The following is a 26552-nucleotide window of genomic DNA, read 5'->3' on the forward strand; positions in this document are numbered from 1 at the left end:
GAGATAGTAGAGGATAGAAGGTCCTGGAGAAGGTCCATGGGGTCACAGAGTTGAACCCAAATGAATGAATGAACAACAACAAACATGATATAGTAGGGATTCCTTTAGACAAGAGAACCACTCCTAACTCTCAAATTCTATGATTCTGTGAATTATTTATTGAATAAGTGAATTGAATTCTGCATTCTGTTGTTCCTACCTGTAACTCCATGAGTTCAAATCTAGCCTTAGATACTTACTATAGCTCTGTGATCCTAGATAACTCATTCCATCCTATTTGCCTCAGTTCCTCCTCTGTAAAATCAGCTAGAGAAGAAAATGGCAAACCACTCTGGTACCTTTGCCAAGAAAATCCCAAATGGAGTCATAGAGAATCAGATATGAATGAAAACGACTCAACAACAACAGAAAAAAAAGCTCACCATAGATGTAGGAAACATATTCCTTAAACAACATTCCTCTCTACCACCTTGAGTTGAGATTTATGGTGTAACCAAAATTGTCTTCACTTTACAAGTAAATAAAAAGGTTACTTCTTTTAGAGAAAGACTAAATAAGTGGCAGGAGTGGGAGGGACCTAGTGTTTAGAGTTAAAGAACTTGAATCTGGATTCAAATCTAACTATAAGCTTCTTGTAAAATAATGGGCGAGGCACTTTCCTCTATGTTCTCAATTTCTTCATCTGTAAAATGAAGGGATTGGACTAAGATATTTCTAAGGTCCCTTCCAGCTCCCAACCCTTTCATTCTATGAATCTCAGAAAAATAAAATAACTTGTTTAGAATTTCATAGCCAGCAGCTGTTGGCACTAACTCTCTAACTCAGACTTTGCAACTCCCAGATTGAATCTCACCTACTATACCAAGTGCAAACATCTTTACCACCAAATTACAGACCAACGGATTACAGATTTAGAATGATAAAGGACATATAAGGGCATCTAGACCAACCAACACATTATACAATTGAGGAAACTAAGACCCACAAATGATGAGTATTTTTTCAAGTTCTCAAAGGTAATAAGAGCCAGAATATGAATTCAGGTTCTCAAATTCCAAACTTAGCTCTTTTCCCATTGTACCATGCTATACTTGAGGTACTTGAGGTTCAACAATGAGATCTGACTTGCCCCCAGTTCTATAGATAGGGAAGTACATAGTGGCAAAGGTGAGATCTTCTGCCTCTTATCCTTGGTACCTTTTGCCACCAGGTACCACTACCTTTCTGACTCTTCTCAGTCAATATGATCCTTTCCTAGGCTAACTGACATCCCACTTTTCCCTTCAAGTCAAATATCCAGGGATAGGTCTCTGAGGGAGGAACTACCAAGCAGATGTCCACTAACACTGCCTCATCCACACCAGCAGCAGCATGAGGGAGCTGACTGCGTGTTGGCAGTCCCTGTCGTCATCCCCACATGATAGAGATGCAACATTTTTTTTAGCTTTTCTTCTTATGCTCGATCTGGAACACTCCACGAATGCAGCCTCAAGCTGTTTAATATAATGTTTGCTAAAAGTAATTGTCCCCTAATTTATTCAATGTGTCAGCTTCCATCTGGCATAGGCAGCTCTAAGAAAGACTTTTTTTAAAAAGAGTTTCAAGGCTGTTCAATTCCCAAGAGCACACTGCTGGAATCATCCCAAAATGCAGAATTGTTCTTCTCCACAAAAGGCCAACTCAGCCATCAGAGGTCAGTCAAGACAGAGAATGTGGAAAGTGGTTTAATGATGACACAGGCTGGAAAATGGTAAGAGTTTAGTGAGTTAACACAGTGCTGAGAAGGTCAGTGATGTGGCTTTAAATACAAGCTGATTTAGAAAACAGTATTAGAGCCAAAAGCTCTGAAACTATTTGGTCCAACTGAGATTCAGAGCAGACAGATATGTCCAGGACCACATAAGTAATGGTTGTCAAACTTAGGCAAGAATTTAGGGCTCCTAATTTCAAATTAATTTCCCTTCTGTAATAGGGAAATTATAGAGATAAAGGATAAGATGGATAGTTGGCTTTAAGAACTGGCATGGTCACATACCAAGAACTCTGGGGGAAGGATTCTAGAAGCCAGGGGGACAGAAAAAGAAGACTTGAACTGACAACTGCCACTTATTATCTTGGTGTCTTGGTGCTGGTCCTGTTCAAGCTAAGGGAAGGCGAACTGCTTCTGAGAGCTTTTCTGACTTCAAGCCTTTGGTGGACAAAGGACAACCCTTCAACCATTCCCTGTGATTCCCAGTCAGCTAGAGAGCAGTCTTGGGGAAGATCTGGTTATCCCAACTGTCTGTGAGTGCGTGCCAACTTGCCTGGGGATTTTATCTTAAGCTAGATTGGACATTTGGGTCTAACCCAAGGTCAAACCCTGCTGGGGGAACTCAGCAATCTGATTCACTCTTACCAAACCCCTGAAGAAAACTTTGGGAGAATATCTGAGGATTATAGATGGGCAGTGTTTAGACAGATTTTGGGTAACATTTATCCAGCACAGGGAGTTGAAAAGGGAGCTGGAAGACCAGAAGAGCTTCATCTCTCCATGAGCTTAGGTGGCTTGGGTGGAACTTAGAGAATTAGAAATAAGGAAATCCTTTATCCTAATCCTCATTCCCTGACCTTAATTTGTAACAAATTATATATTTTTTCCTATATAACATCACCTTTAGGGCCATTCCTCGCTATTGGCTCGGTGAAAGGAAAGTGAAATCCACTGTACTTTCATTAACAGGAAGCTGAAATACCTAGAGACCACAGCTGAGTATTTAGGCAATTCCCTAGGTGGAACCCAACATCTGTCCACCTTAGTCCCTTCATTATTAACCTGTTTTGTTTTTACTTCTATTCCCTCAGTGACTATTCCAGTTACTAAGCCCAATCCTCAGGAAAATGTGGCCCCCAATCCCTGTCATGGAATAAGCAATGACCATTGTCTCCAGTGAGGCCCAAACATCAATTACAAACTGATCCCTGATGCTTTTAATGAACTCAGTCATGAATCTGGCCATATGCTGAGGCCTGAACTTGATCAAAGACTGAGTTCAAACTCCAGTCAGCTTCTCAGTCATGATCCTAGACTAAACCCTAAGCCTAGTTACAGACTGAACTCTGACTGACCACAGTCAGAACATGGTCATGGACCAAGCCCTGGCTTTTTCTTAAACCAAACCTTGATACTGCCCCCAGACTAAGTCCTAATCCTGATCAGTTAATACACATATTTTAAGTACCTACTATGTGTCAACCACTGTACCAAGCCATGGGAATTTGAATATAAACAAAAATAAAGAGAGTCCTAACCTTTGAGAGGCCTACAGTCTACTGTGTGAAGGGAGCACACAAAAGGAAGCTGAAAGGGATGAGGGAAGGGGTAGGACGGTATTCAGCTTAGAAGTGTGATAAAGAAGTTCATAGGAAGATGGCCATGTAGGAAATAAAATCTCTGGTGGAGACTTGACCGTAGTCTTAGACTGAGCTCTGATACTAACCATAAACTGAGTCCTAATCTAGTACCAGTCTGAGCTCTGCCCCAGACCCAGGCTGAAGTCTGACTAATCCAGGCAGTGCCTCACCCCACCAGCTGCCTCACAAATCAATTCTTTTGGATATAAGAGACAAGGGAGGAACGGCGACAGATAGGTAGACAGAATGCTTGACCTAAAGTCCCAGACACCTTTAGCTGTGTTACCCAGGGAAAGCCACTTAACCCTTTCTACCTCAGTTCCTCTTCTGTAAAATGACCTGGAGAAAGAATTGGCAAATGGAGTCTCGAAGTGTCAGACGGACAGACAGACAGACAGTCTGTTTTTGTATGACAAAGAGTCAGAGAGATGCCCATGATTTTCCTAGAGTGTCTCTTTTATGCTTCTCTGTTTGTCAGAAGAGATACCTAGCATATTATGTGGCTGAGGAAAGAGGAGATAAACCAGTCCAAGCTAATCCCAAAGAGTAAGCAGAATCCTTCTGGAGTTAAAGGAATTTTGACTTATCAAGAGACAGAAACTCTATCAACTTTCCCTTTAGAATAGAAGTTTAGAAAAGGTTGAAATTGAGAGATGAACACTATATTTGAGAAGAAGCAAATATGCTTTCTATGACCCTGGAGGGCAGACTAGGAGCAATGATTAGATGGACATAGAGAGAAGGAGACAGAAAGAGTGAAGAGTTAAAAAGAAAATAGAGAGATGGAATAGAGAAAAAGAAAGTAGATATGAGGGAGAGAAATAGAAAGAAAACAGAAAGAAAGAGAAAGAAAGAGTGGGAGAGAGGAGAGAAAGAGAGAGACAGAGAGAGAGAGACAGAGAGAGAGACAGAGAGATTTGAAGCAGTTCAGATTGTCCTTGGATCTGCAAATGGGAAAACATTTTCTCAGTCCATATCCTGTTTCAGTCATATTAACTATATGACCTTGGATAAGTCACTTAACCTTCTCCAGTCTCAACTTTCCTATTTCTAATAATAATAATGCCATTTATAGATATATAATAGCTTATTATAACACCTATATCACAGGATTGTTGTGAGCATAAAGGGAGATTTCATATCAATAGACCTCTTTGGGAACCTAAAAGTACTCTATAAATGGGAGAGCTATTATGTCAGAGAAGTGGATTTCAGTTCAGCCTAAGAAACCAATTTTTGTGCTAAGAACTATCTCACAATGGGGCAGACTACCTCTGGATGTCATACCTTATTTATTGGGGCCATCAGAGTGGAAGCTTGTCCAGGATTCCTTAGGAGGGATTCCTTTTCACTTAATAGTTATACTAAATAGCCTCTGTAAGTCCCTCTTGCCTCTGAAGTTGTAAGACTCTGTGATTCTATAAGGTTCTGATGTTCCATGCCTTGAGGGTGAATCTATACCCACAAACCAGTAAGAATGAATTTCAGTTTTAAATAACACATCAAAAGAAGTAAGAGATTTCTCAGTAGTGGCGTCTTTAGTCTGGAAAGGGCAAAAACTCACAAGGGAGCAGATCTAAGCCAATAAAGTCATAAAGGGGAAAGAGAATGCTTGCCATAAATGGAAATGCTCATAGGAGGTGGTAGACCCCCTTTGAAACTCGGTATGAATCAGAGAAACCTGTATTTCACTCAGAGGAGGATCATGGGGCAGCAGAAAGAAACCCAAGTTAGAAGGCTAGACATTTGCTACAGTGCCTTGGATAAATCTCTTCCCTGTCTTGGCCTCAGTTTGCTCATCAAAAGGAAAGTTCAACATTCAAAACTCTCTGAGTTCCCTTCTATTGCCCTAACATTCCATGATTCCACCAACCACAAGTGTACAACCCATTTGAGATCATGGAATCTTAGAATCATTGAGCTGGAAGTGACCTTAGAAGCCACTTAGGACTACCCATCTCCAAATCTCCATAACCAGCAATAAGTCTGGTATTCCTTCAAACTTAATAAAAGAAAAAGAAAACATGGTAGTTAATGTTGATGCTTTTTTGGTTTGTGTTTTTCCTGGTTGAAAGTAAAGGAATGGAGAATAAAGGATGGAAGTAATCTGCACACAGTAAAATAGTCAGTTTGTGGGAGAGTCTCACTTTTCAACCAATTTGTTTAAGGGCCATGTGGGCCCAGACTTTGGGCAATAACATTGGGTGGCTGAATTATATTCAGCAATACTGCCTTTTATGGCCTTGTAAAGTTCCAGGACACTTCTCATGCTCTATGAATAAGAAATGCCTGCATAACAGGAGCAGAAAGAGGGAGGGATGGAGAGCAGTGTACCAAGGAAGGGAAAATAGATTGAAGAGAGACCTCGCAGGTCATTCAAGTCAACAGGAGATTGAGATTATGGGGGTGGGGAAAGAGTCAGATTGAAAGGTCCCAAATTTGCCACTAACTAGGTATATGACTTCCACTAGTATCTTGTCCAATTCTGTGCCTCTGTTTCCTCAACTGCAAAATAAAAGGGTTGAATCTGATGTTCTTTATAACCAACTTCTGGGCTTGACATTCTATTTTCTTTTACATTTTTCTACATTTAATGTCTAGATTTTAAAGTCATTTCTAATTCTAATACTGTTTCTTCTGTGTTCTAAATTAAAGAGGCAATTAATGAGACAGACATTGGAATTGGATGGGTCTCTAGGCACATCATTTAACTTCTCTGCCTCTGTTTTCTCACTTGTAAAATGGGGGCAATGCTTTCATTTTGGGGGCAGCTTATATGGTTGTTGGGAAGCTCAGATGCAATAATGTACATGAAGCATTTTGCCAACATTTTATAAGAGCTATATACACGTCAATCATGATTGTTAGTTTTTGAAGTCTAACTTTGCATGATTTAAAAAACACTAAGACCTTATTTTTTCAACTGGCTTTCCTACAGTTTTTCACTAAAATGCTCTTTGAATGCCTTTTGAATTATGATCCCGCTTATGGGTCTCAAAGACTATAACATCTAAGTATAGATTCCAATAGAATCACAGAATATCAGTGTTAAGAGGAATTCCAGAGACTCCAACAAAAATCCATTCTATAATATAACCAGCAGGTAGCCATGCAAAAATTTCTTCAAACCTGGCTCAGTCCCTATTTCTCCACCTCCTCCAGCAGTCTTTCCACTAGCAATGGCTCCACCCCCTTAGCTTTTCCCTCCTCCTCCAGTTGGTCAGTTCTTCCCTGGAACCTCCATTTAAGAATATATTCTGAAATCCAGGATTACTTCAAACTCTGCCCAAAACAGCCCATGGCTCCCCCTGCTATTTTTTCAACCACACACCGCTACCACACGCCTTTTAAATCCTTGTTTATGTGTCATCTTCTCCCACTAAGATGTAAGTTCCTTAATGGCAGAGATTGTCTTTTTGGTTTGTAACCCCAACTTTTTGCACAGTACCTGACACAATATAATCACTTTCTATCTATCTATCCATAGATATAGAAGCATATATCCCAAAAACTCAAGTGAGAGAAAGCTGATTACATTCTAGGTAAGCCCATTCCACCTTTGAGTTGTGTTAATTATTAAGAAGTTTTTCCTTATACCAAACCTCCATCTGGCTCTCTGTGGCTTTCTCCCATTGTTTCTAGTTCTGCTCTGTGGGGCCCAGAAGAAAAAATATTTAACTCTTCTTCCATTTTTCCAGAAATGTGTCCATTGCCTGGATTTTATTAGATGCTTAGTAAATATTTGCTGAATGAATTAATACATTTCTTGAAATATAACCCTGCAACATTTTCCCACATTTTATTCTTGAGAAAAAAGGCATGGGCTGTACCAGAAAAGGAACATGTTCTAACCCTAAGCATCCAATCAATCGTCTTTATAATTCCAGTTCCCTCCTCTCCAAATTGAGGAACTGGTACCACATGACTCTAACATTTCTTCTACTTGGAAAGTCTTGTGAATCTAGGCTGAGCCAGATTACTCCCCACCCATCATTTTCTTTTCTTTTCTTTCCTTTTCTTTTCTTTGCTCTTCTTTTCTTTTTTTTAATGCTCTCACATTCCATTTTAGGATAAATGCTGTGCATTGGTTCCAAGAAGGAAGAACAGTAATGGCTGGGCAACTGGGGTTATGGGTCACACAGGACAGATATGAACCAAAGACATTCCATCTCTCAATCCACTGAGCCACCTAGCTGCTCCTACCCATTTTCTGGATGCTATAATTTGGAGGAACATTATTGGGTAATAGCTAGCCAGGAAGGTAAGATCAAATGAGTGGTTTTTTTTTAAAAAGATGAGAGAGACATGGAAAAGTTTATAAGTAAAAGGAAGAAACCAGTGGATAAGGAGATACTGATAGTAGAAGAAATTTGGGGATAATAATAGGATCAATTTGCTAGAGAAGTTGTGAGAGAATGAGACCAAGTGTAGACATAAAGGAGTTTGTCTTAACATTGGAAAGAGTAATGACTTCATCTAAAAACAAGACCATTTCAATTTGATCCATAAAGACTTATTAAGCACTTCCTATGTTCAAGGTACTACAGACCTAGAACAAGAATCCAGTTCCCTGGATTTCTAGTACCTTTTCACTAGACCCAAAACATAGCTCATATCAATAACCTCCTCAGCCAGTCTCCTGTTCAAGGGATTTTACAAAACCTCTCATGCTTTCCTTGTGGATAAGATGGAATAGAAATTAATCTCAATCAATAATGTAGATGGGTAGATTTAGACTTGATTGACTGACTGGACCCAGAAAAAATGATTAGTGAAAGATGTCAAACTGGAAGGACGTCTCTAAAATAATGCCTTACGGATCTTGCCCTGAACTGTTCAACACATAATCAATGAATTGGATAGAGACAAAGATGGAACACTAGTAAAATTTATAAGTGACAGAAAGCTGAAAAGACTAAATAGCCTGTTGGTGTTGGATGAGAGTTTAAGATGCAAATAATTGAGCAGGCAAGAGTAATAAGTCAAACATCATGAAGCAAAACTTAATAGATAAAAATAAATTCCTATATTTGGGTCCAAAAAATCAAGGGATGTGAGGAGATATACAGAGAACAATTTGTAAAAAATAATCTGGGGGTTTTAGTGACCCAAAAGTCCAATAGGTGTAATAACTGAATATGATAACCAAAAAGTTAAGGAGTTTAGGTGGTATAGTGGATTGTATGCTAAATTGAGGTCTGGAAGAACTGAATTCAAATCCTTCCTCAGATACTTGATAGCTGTGTGACCTCTGGAAAATAATTTAATGTCTCTCAACCTCAGTTTCCTTCTGCGTAAGATGGAAATAAGGGAAGCTCTGAAGTTCAGATGGCTTGGCATATGTATAATTCTTTGCAGATTTTAAAACACTCAACAAATATTATTGTTAATAATGTTCTTAGGTTAATTCAAGAGTTAGAATATCAAGAGTGTTCTCTTTTCTGGCCAGACGACACCTGGAATTATTCAATCAGTATTTATCTGAACATTTTAGAAAAGATTTTGACAAGTTGGATTGTGTCCAGAAGAGGGAAGGAAGAATAATTAGGATATTGGAAATATCGTATAATTCATTGAATGAATTTGAGATGGTCTGGAGAAGATTAAATAAAACAAGATTGCTAGTTTCAGGTACTTGAAGGACTGTTATATAGAGGAGAGCCTGGACTTCTCATGAGATAGAAGCTGAAGTAATGGATAGAAGTTGCAAAAAGACAAATTTTGGAGAATGACTTCCTAAAACTGTGCAAAGCTGGAAGAGGTTATCTTCAAGTAGTAGTGGGCTCTTTATTGCTGCAGATCTTCAAAGAGAGATGGAGAATGGTCATTTGCAAAGAGGAGTCTTATTCAGATAGCAGTTGAATCAGATGCCCTCTGAGGACCCTGGAGGATCTGGAATCTTGTGATTCAGTGATTCTTGCAGGGATAAAAGACATTTTATGGATAACATAAATGTGGGCCCTTTCAGACCCATTTGCCTTCATGTGATATGACTGCTGCAATTGAGAGGTCTCCTTGCAGATTTGTCCAGAGGTGTTAAATGGTTAGTAAAGTTTAATACCCAGAAAATAGCTTTTAAATTGATTAAAGTTTATGAACAATCCCAGCTCCATAAGAAGTACTCTTCTGACCTCTCTCTTCTCTCCCCCTCTCTTGCTCCCTCTGGCTTTCCCTGCTAGACACTAGTTCTTGTCATCTAATGCAATACTGTTGTAGACATAAATGTCTTCTCTGAAGTCCATGGATCCTGGAGTACACGAAAGAAAGATCTTTAATATAGGTGAAAAAAGGTAGTTTTAATTATAGTGGAAAGAGCAGGAAACTTAAGTTCTAGTCTCACATATATGACTAACTCTATGTAACAGTGTAAATTGCTTTCCTCTTGTGGGTGGGGAAAGAGTGACTCGGTTTTCTCCAAGGTAAAATGAAGCTTTTAGATTAGATTATTTCTAAGATTCCATTCTAATAATATATAACAACTAAATAACGTTTTAAAGTTTGCAAAAAACTTTATAAGCATCCCATTTTATTCTCATAACAATCCTATGAAATATGTGATATAATCCCCATTTTGTAGATAAGGAAACTGAGGGTGAAAAAAGTTATGCAACATGCTTCAGCTCACCCTCTAATAGGTAATTGAGTCAGGATGTGAATTCAGGAAGTCTAGACTCCAAGTCCAAAGCTCAAACCACTATAACAAATTGGTTAAGATCTCTAAGATTTTATTGCCTGTGATTTCTGGTGGCTGTCTATTTGGTGACATCTAAAATTACATCATTAGTGCCTCATTATTCTGGTGTAATCACTACTTCCCCCAGGTCTCTCTGTAAAAGCAAGTCTAAGAGGGAAGGAAATTAATAACTCAAGTGTCTAGGAGAGTATTTTAGATATTCATAGGTACCACCCCATCTCCTCAAGCCTGGTCTGGGCAGAATGAGGTATCATGGGCAAAAAAAGAGTAGTTAAGAACCTCATGGATCATCTAATTCAACACCAACTCAAAGTGTGAACTGTATCTATATAATCTCTAAGCAGTGGTCATCTGGTTTCAGCTTGGACATCTCCAATGAGACAGGAGCTCACTGTCTCCCATGGAGTACTATTCTTTTGTGAGATAGTTATCACTCTCAGGAAATTCTCCTTATATTGAGTGAAATTTTGCTTTCCGATAACATTTCCCCCCACTTCCAGTGATCCTAGTTTTTTCCCACTGGGGTCACACAGAACAAACCATTTTTCCTCATGGCTTCTGTTCACCTATTTGAAATGTTAATTCACACTCTTTCCTCTTTTTCCCTACAAGGTCTTCCATTCTTTGGATTGAATCTCCCCAATTCATCTGCATCTTTGACTGAGTCCTGATAAAAATGTTCATATTGCATTCTGTTGAGTCCTCTCACTCTCTCAATCTCAGAAATGACCTTCATAATCACCATCGTTATGATTATCCACATCATCACCTCAGCACCCCCTGCCCATTTTGGCTACTTTGAGCATTTGCTACTGTCAAATCATAGTATGGTCATCAGAGACCTGGGACATAGATTCCAACTCTTTTATTTTATAGAAGAAAGTTAGGCACAAAAAAGTGACTTTTCCAAGATCACAGGTAAGAATTTTATTGAATCAAAGATTTAATTATAGATCTTCTAATAATCAATATAATATTCTTTCCACTGCATCACACTGTCTTCTCTCTGAGATTTGGTTCTCTCTCTTTATATATTGGCTCACCATTGTCTATCTAGGAAGTACTATTGACCTTGATTTGCCCATATTGAAATGGCCCTAGCTGCCTCTTTATCCCTTTTCTTAATACATTCTGTCCCTTAATATCCCAGTACTTGATGAAAGATGATAAAGGTTGTGGGAGCTACATAAAGAACATATAGTATATCACCTTAAGCCATCCCTTTTGTTTCTCTCTCCTTCATCCATTTCCACAATCTTGGTGCAAGGGGATAGGGTTCAATGGGGGAAATCCCTGATCAATTTGATGTCTCCCAATAAGCTTGAAAAGAAAATAGTACCTCATTTGGAGGTAATGAAGAGGCAATTCCCACTCAAAATGTAGAGATGCCCATTTGCACCTTGGGTTTCAGAGATCAAGACTGCTTCCAAAAATTTAAATGAGATGACTGTAATCAGAGGAGCTGCCCCCTCTGCAATCACTATAAGCTAGCCATCAGATCAATAGTTTCCTCTTAGTCTGGGACTTTGAGAAGATAGGCAACCCACAGCAAAACAGGAAAATATGAAGAGTGGAGAAAAAAATGCCTAAGCAGTTTTCCTCTTTCAGGAGCAGGTGATGACAATATGATGAAGGTGCTCATAGCAGGAGTCAACATATATTTGCATTTGGTCCTGTAGGAAGCTGTGGCTATCCACAATTTCTTCTCCTCAAGGAGCAGGTAATGCCAACTCATGGCAAAAATACATGATGAGCCACTTATACTCTCCCAGGTGGGGACTGGAGGACAGATGGTGCTAGGGTTGTAGAAAGGAATTCCTGCTCCTTAAATTCCTATCTGCCTTCTGTCTTTCCATTTTTTTCCTCTAAGCACAAGTTAGATATCAGAAGCCTCATAATGGACTTTCTCAACACAGAAGAGAGAATCAACCAGTGCATTAATAGTTTCTACAGAAACATATTACATGACAGCATGTACTCATTCTCAGCTTTCTTAAAGGAAATTTTTTTGATATTTTGTGCTTCTTGGGTGAGGAAAAGGAAATGAAAATCCACCTGGCTTCAGTACTTCTAGCATCCTAAGTTGGAGAACAAAGTCCATGAGTTACTTAGGGAGCGCTACTCCTACAGAAAGGGATTTGCTTGTTCAGCAACCCCCAAAATTTATATACCTTCTAAGGGAACAGGATTCTGACTGCATGGACAGGACCCTGTAGGACTGGAGGGTTTGTCCAGAATTCCAGAGCTTTGTACTGTTAAGAGCCACAGTTCAAGTCACTTCAGGGTTATAGAAGGGAGTTGTTGGGTATTTGAGTTATTTCTTTTCTTCTGAATTTGTTCATTGGCTCATTTGAGTCTTTTGCATTACTTAATTCCCTGGGGAGTGAAATAAAAAACATCCCAAACCAATACTATATATGACACTGAATAGTCTATAGAAATCTTTTCTCCCCAGACTTGTGGAAACCCATACAGAAGTTATACCATGAAGGAGAATAACAAGAATACCAAGCAGATCTTAATAATGTAGCTCAAAACAAAGCAAGGAGAGTTAATGATATTCTTGAAATTAGATACTAGAAGAACAATGATTCCCATGTAAACCCAAAGTTAGGAGAGGGCTGGGAGATATGTGTGTGTGTGTGTGTGTATATATATATATATATATATATACATATATATACATATATGTGTGTGTGTTTATGTCTATAGTATATATATATATGTATACATATATGCACAAAAGTATGTTCTATTTCATTCCTATATTTCTACATGGGTTACATTTGTGTATATGCATACATATATAAACAAGTATGTTTCCTTTCATTTCTACATAGGCTACATATTTACATATTATATATACTTAAATATCTATATAAAATGAAACACTTTCAGATATGTTTATTTCATTTCTACATGGGTTACATATTTATAAATTATGCATATGTGCACATATAAACATATACACACATATATGTGTTTCATTTTCATTTTTATAAAGATTTATTAAGCACATAGTAGGACAAGGCATGTGTGCTTGGCATCAAGGGAATATACAAAAATGGATACCTTTCAGACCCTGCTCTCTAAGAACTTGGCAAATCATTCAAAGTATCCTGGCCTCAAGTACTTCATCTATAAAATGTGAACTAGACATCAAAGGTCTCTTTTTGTCTTTAAAGTATAGTCCCAGTTGTGAATTAAACCAAACATTCTGGAAGGCAATTTGAAATTATGCCTAAGGGGCTTTAAAAGATTGCATGCCCTTTGATTCAGCAATACCACTACTAGATTTGTACCCCCCCAAAGAGATAATAAGGAAAAGCATATGTACAAAAATATTCATAGTCTCATTCTTTGTGGTGGCAAAAAATTGGAAAATGAGGGGGGTGTCCCTCAATTGGGGAATGGCTGAACAAGTTGTGGTGTATGGTGGTGATGGAATACTAATGTGCTCTAAGGATTGATGATCTGGAGGATTTCTATATGAACTGGAAGAACCTCACTGAACTGATGCAGAGTGAAATGAGCAGAACTAGAACATTATACACAAAAAGTGAAACATTGTGGAACAATCTAATGTGATGGACTTTACTACTAGTAGCAATGCAATAATCCAGGACATTCCTGAAGGGCTTATGAGAAAGAATGCTATTCACACTGTGAGAAAGAACTATGGGAATACAAACACAAAAGAAAAACATATGAATTTTCACTTATCACTTGTTTATATGGGTATATGATTTGGGGTTTTCACTTTAAAAGATTACTCTATTGCAAAAATGAATATTATGGAAATAGGTATCAATTGATAAAATTTTACAACCCAGTGGAATTACTTGTCAACTCTGGGAAGAGAGAAGGAAGAAGAGAGGGAAAGAAAATGAATCATGTAAACATGGAAAAATATTCTAAAAACAAGATAATTAAAATTAAAAAAATTAAAGTATCATCCCATAATTATATAAGAAATGCATTGATAACTAAAATAAAAAGAAGCATTTTTGTAAAGTCCTACTCCTATGTCACTTGTCTTGGAGGTGATTCTGTTCTCCATACAATGCCGGCAAGGCACAAAGTCTGATGGATTCTGCCATGATGAAGAGTTTATTGTCATGTGTGGCCTTGGTAACAGACTATATCTACCTTCCAAACATCACCCTAGCTAAATACCAAAAGGCTCATGACTAATAGGCTGAAGACTTGGCAATTAATTCTTTGGCTATGGCAACCAATAAATTAAATGAAAAAAAAGTTGTTTCATGGCCATTGGTACTATATAATCCTCCTTTCTGCTTCTACCACAACAGTGGTAGAGTTGTGGGAAAAAAAATGACAGTGGTTCCTAATGTTTGGATCATATCTATAGGCATCCAGTTAACTTTGGTTATTATAAATCTGATAGAAATAGATCATCTCAATTTTTCTATGCTCACTACAATTGAAACCATAAAACAAAAGGAAGTTGAAGCTCAATGGAAAGATGACTCACAGGTTACCCTTAGAATTGCACATAAAAGAATCAGAGGAACTATTTTTATCTTGCAATCATACACAAAAAGAAACATAATTTCATGGGACAATTGATTAGCTCTTGCTGCATTGCCCATAATAAGAATTCTTGAAGATTATTATGAAGATAATTGTGTTGTACATATGCCCCAACACTTATTGAAGATTAGAACACACAAAAAAAAATTCAATGAGCAACTTGATGAGACTCTAAATCAATATATCCCTTAATATGCATGCCTTTCAACTCAAAAGTGAACATAGAGTATATAAATAGATAGATGGGAAGAAAGAAGTAAAAAAGAAGGAAGGAAAGAAAGAAGTAAAAGAAAGAAGTAAATGAACAAACACACATATACCAACAAATACATATTTATGTATGAGTGTTGGACAAGAAAGTTTAGAAATAAGAAGAGTGGTTGAATGATTGTAGACTATTCAGAAGTTTAATATCTATTTATCAAGAATACTTGTTTCAAGAGTTCTCTTTTAGATACAAGACATTCATTTAGAAGTGTCCAATAAGCAATTGGTGATGTGAGATTGGATTTCAGGAGAAAGAGAAGTACTAGCAATACAGATCTGAAAATTATCTATATAGCAATGATCACTGAACACTTTGTAACTGGTGAGAACTCCAAGTAGAAAAGGATAGAGAAAAGAAAAGACAATCAAAGTGATGTTCTTTTGTTTGAATTTTTAAAATCAAGTTTAAAATACTTCATGTTTGTTTCCTGCAAACCATATTGGAATTAAATCAAAATACAGGATATCCTGAAAGGTGCATTGGCAAAAAAAAATTAAATAAAAGCTTAGAGGGCACCCACAATTAATGGGTATAGCATGGACGAAGACCTAGCAAAGAAAACTGATGAGAGATCAGTCTGGTAGAAAGAGAATCAAGAGATATCAGAGGAACATTGATTGAGAAAAGAAGGAAAAGAAAAGGAAACAAAGATTTATTAAGTGCCTACTAGAATACTACTAATACTATTTAATTTTAATCCTTACAAAAACCCTGTGAAGTAAGAGCTATTATCCTCATTTGTTATTGTTAAGTCACTTTCAGTCATGTCTAAGTCTTTATGATTGCATTTGGTTTGTTGTTGTTGTTGTTGTTGTTGTTGTTGTTGTTTTGGCATAGATGTCAAATATTCAGGAGTGGTTTGCCATTTCCTACTCTTGTTCATTTTATAGATGAGAAAACTGAGGCAACCAGGGTTAAGTGATTTGCCCAGGGTCACACAGCAAGGAAGTATCTGAGAACTAGTTTGAACTCAGGAAGATGAATCTTCCTGAATCCTGGCCCATCCCTCTATCCAATGTGCCACTTAGCTGCCTATCCCCATTTTGCAGTTGGGGAAACTAAAGCTGTCTGAGGTTGTGATCTATCCTGAGGTTACACAGCTAGAAAGTATCTGGGGCTAAATTCAAGCTCAAGTCTTCCTGACTCCATGTCCAACATTCTATCCAAAGTGTCCAAAAGGAGAAGGTAGCCAAACACTGGAAAGAGGCAAAGAAGAATGAAGATAAGAAAAGGTTTTCAGATAAGCAATTAAGATATCATTTGGCAACTTTGGAGAAAGCATCTTAAATTGAAAGATCAGGTCAAAAACCAGACAGCAAGAGGGTTTAATAATAAGTGAGAGAAGTGGGAGACCTATGTGTAGATGACTTTTTTTGAGGAGGTTATATGAGAAGTGTATAAAGGATGAAAGATATTCACTAGCAGGAATGGGACATGATAGTACACAGTGAGATTTTTTTTCTAAGGATAAAATAAACTTTGAGCTATTTGTAGGAAGTAGGCAATAAACCAGTAAATAAAGAGAAATTGATGATTAGAAGGAGAATCAAAATGATTATTGGGACAATATACTGGAGGAAACAAAAGTTTGGGATTGTACATAAAACTAAAGGCATGGCCCTGGCAAGAAGAAGGTATATCTCTTCATCAGACAGCAGTAAAGGAGAAGAAATTGAGGAATTGTAACAAAGGGATGTGGGATAAAAAGAATGAGAGAAAAGCTCTAGGTGAGTGGCCTCCTTTTTTTAAGGGAAGTGTAAGGTGAGGTCTTTTCTTGAAAGAGTGGTGGAAGGGGTTGATGAGGAAAGCCTGAGAAGAGTTTTGAGATGACTATAGTGAATGGAGTAGGGAATCAATTAGGGAGGGAGAGTAGCATTTTCTTGCTGCAGAGGACCCAGTTGAAATTTAGAGAGTAAAATGGGTTAGTGGGTCCAGTAAGAAGTATTGTAATTTTCTCCAGGCTCATTCAACAATATATGCATAGAAGTAAAGAAGGCAGATGGAAGGAATATTTTAGGGTTGGGATTTAGTAAAGTATGATTGATGGAGCAAGGGAATAGAGAATAAATTTTAATGCAGAGTTGAACTGATTCACCATGGACTGGGAAGGATAGAGAGTGTAGCCAGAGCAGAACTGATAGTTTGGGATGAAGTATGGGGAACTGAAGGTGACTAAAATGCAAAAGGACCATCACCAACAACTGTTCTATAACATCAGAGTTCCCCAGGATTAAAAAGTGTTCTTGAAGAAAAAATATAGGAAGAACATCTGATTTTCACCAACTATACCCAGAAAATTTTCATTCTGGAAGAGAAATACTTTTATGGAATTAGGGTATCATTTCTCAAGGTTTTTTTAAAAAGGTAACAACAAATGCTTGTGGGAGGAGAAGGAGCAGGAATCACAGGTCTTACTATTACTGTGGGGAATAAACAACTGAGCAAATGTAAGTAGGCATGGACTAATACAGCTATTTTCTGCCTTTACAAAATATGAGAATAATCAAAAAATATACTAAAGTGATCCTTTAGAATGGTATAAAAAGAAAACAGGAAATTTTCACAAATTATTCTTGTTCATTTCTTTCAGTTGTGTCCAATTCTTTATGATCTCTTTTGGGGTTTTCTTGGCAGAAATACTGGAATGCTTTTCCATGTCCTTTTCCAGATCATTTTACAGATGACAAAACTAAGACAAACAGGATGAAGTGACTTGCCCAGGATCATGTAGCTAGTAAATAAATGTCTGAGGCTGGATATGAACTAAAAAAAGATAAATATTTCTTACTCCAAGACTGTCATTCTATCCACCTTTCATAAACTGTATTCTGTAGTAAATAACATCTTTGCACAGATTAAAAGGTATAAAGAACACAAGATCACACTCTGCTTATTTATTGACTAAAATATTTTGCATATGATAGAAAAAAAAAACAACATTGACTTCCAGGAATGCCTCCAAAAAGGTATCTCCCATGATTAGATTAAAATTATACAAGATTCCTTGAAATAAAGAACAGAAAGAATTTTGTTCAACATTCTGTTTATTAATGTAAAGTAAAGCATAGAGCAGGGAGGGAGTTAGGCTTACCAAACATCCCAAACACATTCACCATTATCATGTAGGATGCCCAGTACAGTCCAAATTGAAAAGAGACCTCTTACAGATGGGGAGGAACTCTAGATGTTCCTGTTTGGAGATGGCATTGTTCTGATTGCCTGAAGTCCCAGGGAATTGCAAAGTCGCCCAAATCAAACTCTTAATCACTCAAAAGAGTTCATTCTCTCTAGTCATATGCTCCAGATTGTGGTATACAGTTCAATAAAAAAAAAACAGTCAATACATCAGTTCATACATCTTAGACAGACACTGTTGAATGGGAAATAGGACATTTAGGAATTTGAGTAGAGTTTTTAATGATCCAATTTCTCCCTAAAAGAAAGGGCTATATTTTAAGCATTGATATATTTCTATTGATATTATATGACTTCAGATCAAGGAATATTACAGTCTTTGAAGACTTAAAGCTGAAAATCACCGAAAGGGCAGGGAAGGGATACATAATAGGGATAATGAAGGGATACATAATACACCAATAAAAAATTCTTCAGGAGGACTGGCTGAAGAATATCATCAGAAAATTTGGGACAGGAAGATGGGCATCACACACACACACACACACACACACACACACACACACACACACACACACACACACACACACATATATATATATATATATATATATATATATATATATATATATATATATAAATCAAGAAATGACCAATCAACAGTTCACATGTAATGTCAAGAGATAATGAAGAAGAGCCACAGATGTGGTATGGATCCTCTAAAAGATTTTTATGAAAATGTGGACGTTACAAAGGACAAGAAGTTGCAGATGGGTTGGCTTGAAAGTAGAGCCCTGACTAATGAGATCACAGGCCCATGGAGAGTTAGGTAATGTCCAAAGGAGAGTCAGGTAAGCACAAAGAAGTAGAGGCAAACAACAGGTAGGAGAAATAAGAACCTTGATAATTTTCATTAGGTTGATGGGGGATGGGAGGGAGGGTAGGCATCAAGGAAGGAAATGTGGGTCAGTGGAAGGGAATCCATCTCAAGCACAGAGAATCAGAGGTACACTGTGTATGTGTTTCTGTGTGTTTGATGTAACTGTTGTGTTGTGTGTTATTTATAACCTGGAAGATATTTCTAGGATTTTAAATTTAGACCATAACATATTGAGAAACATAACTTTTGAGTTGAAAAAAATAACACTCTCCTCCCCCTAAATCTTCAATTCCACCAACTTAAGCAGCATCTGGGGGACAGGGAGAAGGTGTGTTTTGCTTTCTATCCATCAACCCCCACCTCAATCTTACACTGAGGGATAAACAAACAGCGGGTTGTCAAAAATGAATCAACTTTTTTCTAGGTTTCCCCCAGAATCTTTCTATTTGAACAAGGTTTATTTATATAGAAAAAGGATTGGTCCACTTTCCAGGGATTGGGCTAGATGTTATCTACTGTCTCTTATAGCTCTGACAGTCTTCCTTCTGTGTTTGAAGGTCATTTATAATCCTAAAGTTCTATGTTCTATCTTCCAAGATTTCATAAAGTTCTGACATTTTGTGTTCTATGTTCATAGTTCCACATGTAACCTTCCTAAAAGGTAATGGACTCCCTACCCCTAGATACCTTCAAGTGAGAATTGGATAACCTTTTGATGGGGTATGTAGTAGATTAGACTTGCATATAGGTATCACTTTAATTAAATGACCTACAAGGTCCCTTGGAATTCTGAGATTCTATGATACAACTCTTACATTCCATGTTCTATGTTCTAAAGTACCTTCTAGATCCAATATTCTATGCTTTATGGTCCTTGCCAAGTTGAAATGAAAGCACTCATAAGTAGAGAGATGGAGAATGTAGGAGCAAGAATGATCCCATCAAGGTCCATATGCACCCTAGACATGGACCCGGATGGGTGTGAGAGAGACAAGCAATATAGAAAAATGGACAGATTCTGAACTAGGGGTCAGACATACTGTGATTCCTCACTCACATTCTTCCTTCAACATATTTCCTTATCAGTCAAAGACATAATCAATGTTCAGAGCTAACACTTTATATGTGACTGAAAGGACAATGGAGAGAAGTGCTTTTAGCATATAGGAGTAGGCTACAGCATATTGGGTAGTAGCTTGAACATGAATAAAAGTGATACCAGGTTAAACCTTGATATAATATGGAAGAGAGGAGAGGAGAAAGCACTGAATTTAGAGTTAAAGGCTCTGAGTTAAAATATTAGATCTTCTCCCTAATATCTATGTGATCTTAGACATCATTTTCCATCTCTGAATATCAAATTCCCCATCAATAAAATGAATTAGATCATCTCTGAGAACCTTTCCAGCTCTAAATCCCACAATCTGATGTTGCTGGCAACTTTAACTGCCTGAATCTTTAGAAGCAGGATTTTCTCAAAATCTCCTAATGAAATATATCATCCAGGATACCTGGCATAAGGCCTGGAGCCTAGTGGGCATATCTAGGTACTCCCTTTCCCTAGATTGGCATTTGAAGCTCCTTATGTACCTGAAAAGTTTTAGGGGGTCAACTTCACCCTAAAACGGACACCACAGCATTCCAAAGCAAGACTGAGAACCCCAGGGAATTCTCACAAATTCAGGGTCGCCAAATGGAAGCCACTGAGTCAAAAGTGAAGAAGTCTAATTTTTAAAGTATTCATTTCTTAAGCCCATGTACTACCCTCTCATGCAGATCTCCCAAAACCTTCTCCAACTTTTATGAATCAACAGGGTGCCATTGAACACAGGCAGATAGGCAAGAGCATAGCCTTGTCTAAAAATGCAGACTGTTAGTTAGAACACAAAACATATGTTTGAGCTAAAAGAGATGTTAAAATATTAAAAAGTGAATATTTGAACATAGGGCATCTGAGCTAGAATGCACCTTAGGACTGAGAATGTTACAACAAAAGAACATAGAATAAATGTTACAGTTGGAAAGGAATTTAAATTATGAAAAAGATGTTTGAGCTGATCACCATAGTTAAAGACATCTCCATGTTAGAAACTTCCATAGAACATCAGAACATGATAGTAATAGTAATAGAAGTAGTAATAGTATTAGTAATAGTAATTAATAATAGCAAATAGTAATTAGTAATACAATAGTAATAGAAATAGCAGCTAATCTTTGTTCAGGTTTTAAGGTTTATAAAATATTTAAATCTTTTATCTCATTGAATCCTCATATTGAGAGAGAAGTGCTGTTATTATTCCCATTTTACAGAGGAGAGAGCTTAGAGAAGTTAAATAACTGGCCCAAGATTACAAAGCTAATATGCATGTGAGGGAAGTTTGGAACTCAGGATTTCCTAATTCTATGTCCACTATTCTGCCTAGCTCCATAGTACATGGAATGCACTGGAAGGGACCTTAGAAAACAAATAGTCCCAACTCTTCATTTTGTAAATGGGAAAACGGAGGTTGAGAAATCAAGAAGGAATTTACCCAAGACCATACATTGAAAAGGTGTTAGAACTCAAACACAGATCTATTGATTCCAAGTTCAATGCTCCCTCCTTTGCATCAGGTCCTGAATGTGCAAAGACTCATTCAAGAAACTTCTTCTGTATCTATCTCTGGCCCCAAGAGAAGCCTGTCTTGAATTCCCTGATCCTTCCATCCTCCCTCTGCAGTTCTGATTCTTCACCAATACCATTTTAATGGCTCCAAGAACCTTAAGGCTGAGGGAATTTTTTATACCTCTCTAAGGAGGAATGAAGAGGAAGAATCATCCCTCCCAGAGGTGACTTGGAGGACAAGTTGATTGCAAAGGTTCTCCCCAGGGTGAGCAAGGAGAGAAATACTGCTCCCATTTTATTACCAGACATAAAAGCTCTGCCTTTTTTTTTTGATGACCCCAAACTACAGCAGCACCATCATGAATGGCGAAATCTGGAAAGTCATATTTTTATCCATCTTTTCACAGTCTCACACACACCCAAATTCATACACTTTAAGTTCAGGTGTGTATTAAAACCATCCATTGTGTTGATCCAACATGTGAATATTAGCATAGTTTTCAAGGAGTGACTTCTCTGGTGTGGCATCCAGGACCCTGGCCTGGGAGTGAGGAGATCTGGTCTCCAATCTGAGCTTTGATGCTAATTCTCTGTAGAACTTTGAGTGAATTATTTCCCCTTTCTGAGTCCCAATGACTTTGTGCATGAAATGAAGCTAGTTGAACTAAGTGAGCTACAAAGTTCTTTTCAGTTATAACATTATATTTTCAATTTTATTGCATGACATAGAAGGAAAGACGAGGGAACCTGACATAGTGAGTAGAAAGAAAGAAGGAGTGGCATGAACCCTTCAGGTTTTCTTTCTTTGTTTCCATGGCTTGGGCTCTTGGCAACAGGCCTAATTCACCTTCATAAGAGAAACATGAGAACAAGTGTCATTAAATTTAAATATTTATATCTGAGCTAGAGAGAAGAAGAGATGGACCATGTGAGAGAAGAAAATCAGTAGGAACAGAGAAAAGGGAGACACACAGGGACAAGGAGATGATGTGAGAGGGTCATAGAAGTAGGAGATGAAAATAGAAGAGTAGAAAGTAGAAAAGTTAGAATTATAAGAAAGGTGGTAAAGGGGGAAAGAAATAAGAGAGTAGTTGAGAAAGCAAAAAAGAGAAAGAATGAGAGGAACTATGGTAGCAAAGGGGAGAAAGTGATAGGACAGGAGAGATAAAAAGGTAGAGAATTTACTTAGCAGCCCTCATCTATTTTCTTAAGCAATAATAGACTTCAAACCTGCATAGAGATATTAGAGAGCATCTAGCCCAACTTGCAAGAAGCCTATCTTTGGTATGCTGGATGGACAGTCATCATTTGACATGCTTTACACTCTAGTTCTAAATTTCCAATTGACTAATGGACATTTCTGTCTTGATAACCCAAACACACATAAAACTCAATATGACCTTCTTGAAACAGATAATAATAGCCACAACCTCCCTCAGCCAATTTCCTCCTACTACCTTTTCTATTCCTGTCAGCAAATCCTCCATCATCCTCATACCAGGGAATATTATCATCTCAAAGCTTGAAAGATCCTTACAAATAATGTGTTCTAATACCACAGCCCCTGAGGAAAAGGCTCTTATGGAATCTCAGAATAAGATTTTACATCTTTTTCATTTACTTTCTTATTAGATAAAGCCCACTAGTCTAACCTTATGAGTCATTTTGAGATCTTGATTTGCTGACCCAAAGCCATGTCTCTCTCCCTCTTTTATATCATCTGACAATTAGATGAGCATGACATTTATGTTTTCATTCAAGTTCATGGTACAAAATGTTGAATAGGGCAGAACCAGTGACAGATCCCTGGGATATTCTACTATAGTGTGCCTCCATGTTAGCATTGACCTATTAATGATTACTCTTCAGGTTCTACCAAAGTCCAGTGTATCTAATTGCAGTGTCACCTAGCCCACATCACTTGACTTTGTTCACAAACGAAGTATGAGAATCTGCCAAGCATTTTGCTGAAGTCCAGGTAGATTATGCTAATGTCTCTAATTATCCCAAATGAGACAGTGCTAAGCACAGTGTCTGGCATATAATAGATACTAAATAAATGCTCTTCCCTCCCTCTCTCTTATTAACCTCAATCTATTTTTCAAAAAGAGAAATGAAGCTAGAATGATATGGCCTATTCTGATTCTTAGTTATTGAGGATACTTTAACTTTTATTTATCACTGCTCATTTTCTAGACTCTCACAAACTATTAACAGCAATAATGCCAAAGAGCTTTCAGTGGGTCTATAGAAAAAGAGTATTTCAATAATTTATCCAATTATGAAATGTGGTTATTGTATCCCATCATATAATAGTTTGTAGAATATTGAACATTAAAGAATAATAGAAGGATATAGACCTCTTCTATGACTGGTACTATGTAATTGGTACTGTCAATGGACTAAAGTTTGAAGAATAAGATAATAACATCCATTATCATTATTATAAATATGTTTTCTATAATTTTTCCAGAAATCATAATTAAACTCCTAGACCTATGATTTAAAGATGCCATGCTTATTTGAAACCCAAAATGGCATTTTTCTCATCTCCAGTATTGTGGCACCCATCTCTTTCATTTGTTACTACTTTTTGAAGATCATCACTAGTGGTAACTCAGCAATCTCATCCACCATTTCTTTGAGTATCCTGAAGGTATGGTTCATATGGATCTCGTTGACTCAAAATAATTTAAAGTACCCAGAGATTCTCTTTTGTGTTGTGAAGATGTAATATAAGTTTAAAATATATGTGCTATAATATTAATGCATACCCAAAAGCTTTAGACTACAGAAACCTACCATTTGTTGATAAATCTTATGAGACTATGATTGTTTGTGTCTGATTTGTTAGGATAGGATTTGGGTAAGGGAAACACAAGAGGGAAACATGAATAAATCTGCTTGATTATTTGGGAAGGGAAAGGAAGAAGGGCATAGGGATATACCTATTCTTATTCTTATTCTTAAATCTAACTAAACTATATTAATTATGTTACTTAACTAAAAATTTAACCAAATACCCCCCCCCAATCCTCACAGCAGGAGTCCAAAATCAAATAGAGCCAGGATCCTTTGTTGTTAGATGTCCAAGAAAGTCCTGATGTGCAAGTGAGACTAATGCTGCCAGCAGCCAGATACAAGGAAAAACTCCTTCCACAATTTGATCGCAGGCAAACTTCTCTTACAGTCTTTAGGAGAGCAGACTAGATCCTTCCAAGAGAGCAGAAACACTGAGAAGACAAACCATTGGTCCATAGAATCTTCCCAGATCCCCAGGCTCCCATGTGACCCTTGGTCACATGCTACTGTCAACCATACCTAGGTTTTTATTTTTCAGTTTTTGCAGTTTTGCAGACTGCAAACCTTTTCATCCTTTATCACAGTTTCTAAGAGAAGGGAAGAGAAGAGCCATTATACAGCGCCAAGAAGCACAAGGTCAAAGAGACCAACCAATCCTGATAGGATTGATGATAATCTGCACAGTTCCTAGAAGCACAGTCAAAAAGGAACTAACCAAGCCTTATGGGGTTGATGAGAATCTGTGCCAAAAAAAAAGGACTTGTTTGAGGTTTGAGGTTGCAGTTGTTTGACAAAGGTCAAATGCAGGCCTTCCCTGTCCCACACTCAGACAATTACCAAAGTTTGGCTATCATCCTGGCTCCCCCTATCCCTAAAAGTGAAGGTAAAATCAGACTAGGAATCACACTTCGCTTTTACTCAGAAAATCTAGTCCTTTTTTCTCTCTTATAGTATGGTAACTTCCTGTAGTCCTGGCTGCCAATGGATATAAATGCAATATTGCTGCATTTTGTCCTATAGACTAGAGGGCCAGAATACTTTAATTGGATCCTAATACAGAGCCTTTTGTAAATTTATTCTTGTTTACTCATAAATTTTTATATACATAGATTTTTGATATTTTGATTCTGACTTTGAATTTTTTCTTTTCTTTTACCCAAAAGCTTAATTTTTTCTTCTATTTGTTTTTCCTTCTTTTATGATCTTGATTTTCTTTTGACATGATTTATACATCCCATAACTCAAACATGCATCCTGAGTTGATATGGGTGTTGGTCAACACTCACCTCAAGGGGGACTATATATATTTTAGTAAAATCCACAATTTAACATTTTGTTTGAGAAAATTTTCAGGAAAAGAATCTTGCTAACTCCTTGAATCCAGAAAATGAACTGTTTGGAGAAAGAACCCTACAGAAACCTATAGTGCATCATAAGACCCAAAATGAACTTTGGGGTCCAATGGATTGAACTGAAGGGGGTTGAACACATTTATTTTAAGTATACACTCTTATGCCAAAGGGGACCACCCCCAATTACCTTTTTGTGAATGCACCTAGCAAACATTTGTTTTGCTCTCTCTCATATTTCCCTCTTATCTATAACTATTGTAGTTTCCTTTTAGAAGGTGAAATGTTGTATATACATGTAATTAGAAGATTTTAGAGGTATAATCCAATTATGTTAAATGATCAATTGGGGAAATTAGTCTCCCAAATGATCACAGGGGGATTATGAAGATGGAATTAACTCTCCCCTGCCTATTTTTATATTTAATCACCAGAAGCATATACACCTCATTTATCCTTAAGTATGGGGAGGTCTGTGACCCACGTGTGCTATAGTGAGTGATGAATTGGAATTGAAATCAACTGACTGCCCCTGAGTAGTCCTAAGCAAAGCTATAGCTTCAATTAGTCCATGCAAAGTGGAAGGAAGGCACAGGAAGTGATGAAAGGAAGCTGTGACCAGCTCTTTTGCCTTGGAATTTGGCCTTGAAGTTGCTCTGGCTTGGAACCTTGGACTGCTCTTCAATTTTCCCTTAAAACTACCAAGTGGATGAGTGAAAAAGGATGATTCCCTTTCTTGTTTTTTCTGTAAGTACTAGCCTCCATAGAGACGTCTCCTCTTAGAGGAGGCCTTGTGACTAAAACCCTTGTTTAATTTATCTCTTACCCCCCTTTTCTGGGGCCTCTGAAGCCTGGCCTGGTTTGGACCAGGCCAG

The 26552-nt window shown here is 37.5% G+C and overlaps 1 long non-coding RNA gene across 1 annotated transcript; it reads left to right on the top strand.

The window, feature by feature from the left end:
- Window positions 1-2076: 2076 nt before the first annotated feature.
- Window positions 2077-10774, top strand: LOC103097872 (uncharacterized). Its single transcript, XR_465526.3, has 4 exons — window positions 2077-2283; window positions 6878-6932; window positions 7460-7651; window positions 10697-10774. It is a non-coding gene; the product is annotated as an uncharacterized LOC103097872 (long non-coding RNA).
- Window positions 10775-26552: the final 15778 nt, after the last annotated feature.

Source organism: Monodelphis domestica, chromosome 3 (assembly GCF_027887165.1).
Source record: "Monodelphis domestica isolate mMonDom1 chromosome 3, mMonDom1.pri, whole genome shotgun sequence".
Classification (NCBI taxonomy): domain Eukaryota; kingdom Metazoa; phylum Chordata; class Mammalia; order Didelphimorphia; family Didelphidae; genus Monodelphis; species Monodelphis domestica.